The following is a 6,000-nucleotide window of genomic DNA, read 5'->3' on the forward strand; positions in this document are numbered from 1 at the left end:
GAGTAGACTGGCTTCATCAAGCCTAGATATATTCTAGATAATATCATTGTGGTTGGGAAGATATGGAGTGGTCCTATCAATCTAAGAAACAATCCTTATTCCAAAATTGACTTTTCTAAAACCAATGATCATATTGAGTGGCCTTTCATTTTGGCTATGCTGCAAGCACTAGAGTTTGGTCCATTTTTTTGCAATCATTTCAAATACTTTTTGGGGATGCCTTTTCATGCATCACCATTAATTGGTAGCAATCATAGCCCTTTGGTCTCTAAAAATCTATTCTCCAAGGGTTCCCTATCATGCCTTCTCTCTATGTGTTTGCCACTGAGGAGTTTGGGTACTTACTTGCTAATGCAATTTCTGTTGGTTGGTTGCATGACATTTCTCTTCTAGACTCCTTTGAGCAATTGGTTAATGGATACTTTTCAAATGATTCCTTTCTCACCCTCATTTAGGAGGATGAAAAAAATTCTAATTCATTGCAATGCCTAGATACTTTCTGTTAGACCTCTAGCTCGACCATCCACTAGCACAACATTCTTTTCTATAGACAGTTTGATGAAGGGTGCTCCCCTTAATACCATAAACACATAACAAAAACAAAGAAATAAAAAAATTTGCAAGAAAAAAATGGGATTCTTATTATCACCTCAAATACAAAATTACAATATGCTAACCTACATGGGTGCCTTCATTACAATGATATGCAAGACAAAGCCACGAACTATCACCTAGAGCTATCTTAAACAATGTTTGAGAATTTCTTAAATAAGTGAGTTTATGTCACTCAAAAAGGTTCTAGACACTCAAACTTAATACCTAGGGCCGAAAGACTATAAAAACACATATAAAGTTGGAGAAATACATTTTTGACATTTATTTTAGAAGTTTTGGTCAGCCCAACCTTAGAAGGCCATAACTCTCAAACCATTGCTCTAATTTTCTATTATAACCACTTTTTAAAATCCTCAGCTTCTAATCTACAAGTTTGAGGTTAGTGGAGGAACCCATCCATTGAGTTTTTGGGCCTCATCTTGACATGTTTAGGATTTCAATGATGAGTCTAGACTTTTTGTACCAAAATTTCACACTAAAAATCTACAATAAATCCATGAGTACTCATTATATGATATTAAGCCTCAACTAGTAGACTGATATATCCAAGATGAATGTCCACTTCTAGAATTAGGACATTTTGAGATCATATGACGAGGTTACTAAGTAGCAAGCCTCAATAGATAGTAACTCTACATTAAGTCAACCCTTAAATATTTTTGGTTGATGCAAGATTCCTCTTACACCCATGATTCTCCTGCATCAAACACTTGGGGTAATTTGAAAGGTGACCATGTCACATCTCGGGTGTTTAGAGGAAAACCAAGAAGGCTACCCTCCTCCCTTTCTAGCTATGATGAATCTTCTATTTACCTCCCTTTCCATTTGACCAGGTATTCTTCATAGGTTCTATTCATTTTAAATTTGTCAACATGATGATCCAGTATCTCCTCAATCTCCTTCGTAGTTGAAGTAGTTGCTGGAATACTCCATCATACTTTTGCAACTTAATCTCCATTACCTCTTTCATAATACTCTGTCAAATCTAAAATATTTAATATTGGAAAAGGAAACTCTACTTCATAGGCATTTCCATAACCATGCCTTTTTCACTTTCTTGCATTGTCCAAACTTCTTCATTTTCAGCTTATTATATGTGCCCAATGGAAAATGTTCCTTTTTCAAATGAACCATGAATTCATCTCCAATATGAAATTCATTATACCTCATTTCCACATCTACCTTAGCCTTATACTATGTATTCATATTTATAATGTGCTTCCTCACCTCCTCATGGATTTTCTTCAAATGTTCAACACTTTTTTCTACTTCAACACTACTTATCTCTCTTTTATCCAATTCCCTTAATTTAGAAGCATTTCTAGGATTGCTTACATATACAATCTAGAATGGTGATTTACCAATACTCTTATTGACAACCTTATTATATGCAAATTCTAATTGTGGTAAAATTAGATCCCATCCTTTTGGTTTATCTCCAACCAAACATCTCAATAAGTTTCTTAAACTATGATTCACAAGTTTTGTCTATCCATTAGTCTGTGGATGATGTGATGAACTAAACTTTAAATATGTCTTCAATTTCTTCCATAATGTACACAAGAGATACCTAAAACAAATGGTATCATGATTTGAAACTATACTCTTTAGCAAACCATATAGTCTCACCACTTCTCTGAAAAATAATTTTTACACATGAACAACATCACTAGTCTTCTTGTAGGGAATGAAATGTACCATCTTTGAAAACCTATCAACCACTACAAAAATAGAATCATGCTCTCATTGAGTTCTTGGTAATACAAGACTAAAATACATGCTAACATCCTCCCACGACTTCCCTGGTACATATAATGGATGATACAACCCCATATTCTACTTCACTCCTTTTTCCATTTGATATACTCTACAACTCTATACAAACTTCTTCATATCTTGCTGTAACAATGGCCAATAATAATTCTCACCAACCAAAGCAATGGTCTTGTCTCTCCCAAAGTTTCCAATGAATCCTCCACTATGCTTCTTCTTGATGAGATTCTCCCTCATAGAACTTTTGGGAATGCACAACTTGTAGTATTTAATGATGAAAAAATCCATAGATCCCTAGATATCATACATGCAAATAACCTATTACAAAGATGTAAGAAAAGCAAGGAGAGATAGTTTTTCTCAATAAACAAGAAGATTATATTTTCTTGTGCAAAATAGAATGAAATAATTTACAAGTAATCAATCCTTATGAAGGAGATTGAAAACCTAAAAGGAAAACTCTAAGAGGTAAATGAAATTTAATAATTAATAATTAATTATTAAATAGAAATGCAAGGTGTATAAAGTGAAATATTAAGAAGTGAGTAAAGGTAATTTAATAAATTAAATTAAATTAACCTTTTACTCTAACACCCCCCTTAAGATGAGACATAATGAAACTACAATCAATGCAAGAAAAAGAAAGGAAACTACAATGTAATACCAAAAGAAAACTTGAGTCCCAAAAACAAAGCCTGATGAGGTACCTAATCATAACCAAATCTCTATGAAATGAAGAAATAAAGTAAACCCAATGGGAAAATCCCTACTCCAAAATGAGATAGAAAAGGATGCATAAATGAAATATCTCAAGGGACTCTCTGAAGACCATTAGTACAATAAAATCCCCCATCATAGAATCTTGAGGCTTCATACCCCCCTCTAGAATGGTATCACTCCTGTGTTAATGAACATACCAATGTGGCTCCAATTTGAAAGAAACAAATGCAATGGATGAAACCCATGAATGTGAGATGAAGCTAGAAGTCCTAGCTGATGCTCAAAGGAGAATGCATGAGAATCTTGAAATGGAATCTATAATGGAGGTAGGATAATAATTGTGCTAAATCTGTCATCTAAGAGGAGAAGTGTGTCCTCTTTTATATCCTCAACAACTATAGTAGTTGGCTCAATGATTAGAGCTCCAATAGTAGGCAATGTTGAAGAGTAATCTTGCGCAAGAAATGGAATCTAAATAGGAGGTTGAGGTGTAGAAGTCACAACACTAGTCTCAACAACAATACATAAGTTTAAGTGACCTAACTTTTCCCTAGTAGTCTCTTTTGAATAAGGAGAGTGAGTCTCTGATCATGGAGATGGTGGACCAAAAGAAGAGAAAGAGTATAGGTGGTAAGAGTGATAAAAATCCATATAGAAATCATATTTCCTATCTCACTATCTCTAATGTGAACTGAATCCTTTGCAAATTCAATTATCTTCCCTATCCCACTATGTGTAATCTGATAAATAAAGAGAAGGTTAGATGACAAAGATGGACCACAAAGTACATCATAAATGTACCACCATCAATGCCAATAGAACCTTTCCCACATACATTCATAATAGTGTTGTTCCCCATTGAAATATTTGGAGTAGGAGAATCATCAAAAGAAGAGAAAAAATCCTAAGAAGATGCCATATGATGTGAAGCACCTAAATCTAGTAACCATCTAGAAGTTCCCTAAACTAATTCATTGCACTAAACAAGCCAATCAAGCTTTGGGGTATTGAACCCATCAAGATGAAATTGTACACTTTTAGATACCTATAAAGAAAACCTCATTTCCTCATCTAGTTTTTTCTTGTGCTACATGATCTCAAAAGGTCTTTGTAAAACTAGTTACACTGTATCTAAATGAGATTGCACCCATTTTGATTGAAGAAGTCATGTCATCAAGGTCTTCCATGTGTGATAGTTATGAGGGGTCAGAAGCTCTAGAAAAGAAGAGGTCTTAGCCATTGTTTCAAAAGGTGTTGGATATTTTTTGATTTTTTTTTTGGTTTACTCTTTTAAATAATAGAAGCAAAAATACACAACACCCCAACAAAACAAAAAACCAAACCCCATCTTGCAAAAGGAATGCATATAGAAGAAGAGAGAAAAAGTTTTATTTTGTGAATCACATGTACATTTGAGAAATACTAATTAAAGTCATAGAAAATATGGATAGGGCTCAAGAAGAGCTTTCTGACACTTCTTTTGGATCATAAAATGAAGCTAAAATGAGTAAGTTACACCCCCCAGAAGATAAATAGCATTATCTAACTTCAACTAAAAAAAGGTAAAAAACTAGAAAAAATTCCAAAAAATACCTATACCATCATCTCAATCTCTAAATCAACTTTTCATTGCTTCTTTTAGATAAAAAAAAAACCACATATGCTAAAGTTAGAGCAAAAATATGTTCAAGGCCTCTCTAAAACCAAAAAAATGATAAACCCCTTAAAAAACTAAAAATAGCCTAATAGTTAAGCCCCTCCACCCACCATATGACCATTGGATGGGCAGTAGAGGCTGAGTGGAGTGGTGGTAGCTCATGGATGGTAGAAGTGGTAGGATGGTAGTGTGACCATGGCTCTATGACAACCAAAGCAATTTGTCGATGGCAGTAATCATGATGGCTAGCGAGACCACTAGTTGTTTCAGTAACCATTACGATAAATTTTAAACTGCCAATAGCTAAAAACCATGATTTTTGAATTTTTTTATGATTTTGATGAATTTTCTTCCTTAGATTACATGCCAAAGGTTGTACGACCCTGGTATGCAAATAATTTTACCTCCCAAGTTAGTGTTGTCCAGAATCGACAAATTTTATATGAAAATGGTGGTTTTGACACCTTTTGAATCCAATGGTGAGGTCTGTTTGGCTTCAAAGAACACCAAAAATTAGAGATCCCTCTATTTTCACATACAAGTCCTACAAAATGCCATATCTATTATGTCAAACCCTTGTTCTTCTTTTGCTTCAAACAAGAACAAGCAGATATAGGAAAGGTTCTAATACCACATAGGATTTTATGATGAACAAATCCACATATCCCTGGATATCCTACATGCAAAAAACTTCTTACAAGGAAGTAAGAAAAGAAGAGAGAGAGAGAGAGAGAGGGGGGGGGGGGGGGGGGGCTCAATAAAAAAGAAGATTTTATTTTGTTGTGAAAAATAGAATGAAATAATTTATGCAACCGATCAATCCTTATAAAGGAGATTGAAAACCTAAAAGGGAAACCCTAAGAGGTAAATGACATTTAATAATTACTAATTAATTATTAAATGTAAATATAAGGTGCATAAAGTGAAATCTTAAGAAGGGACTAAAGGTAATTTAATAAATTAAATTAAATTAACATTTTACTATAACACAACTAACTTCCTTTGAACAATATACCATCTTGGATGATGAAATCTAATTACTTTGTCTTGTCAAGAGTAACAAGTTCTATACAATCCTTCCATACTTCACCAAAATCAGGATCCTCTGGATATAAATTACTGAGTTCCTTAAACCCAACTACTTGAATCTATATTTGTATCAACAAAAGTTGTCTTCTACTAAGAGCATCTACAACTCTATTAGACTTGTCACTCCTGTGTTTCAAAAAAAATGT

This window comes from Cupressus sempervirens, chromosome 7, assembly GCF_028749045.1.
Source record: "Cupressus sempervirens isolate cs-2001-9-10 chromosome 7, ASM2874904v1, whole genome shotgun sequence".
NCBI lineage: Eukaryota > Viridiplantae > Streptophyta > Pinopsida > Cupressales > Cupressaceae > Cupressus > Cupressus sempervirens.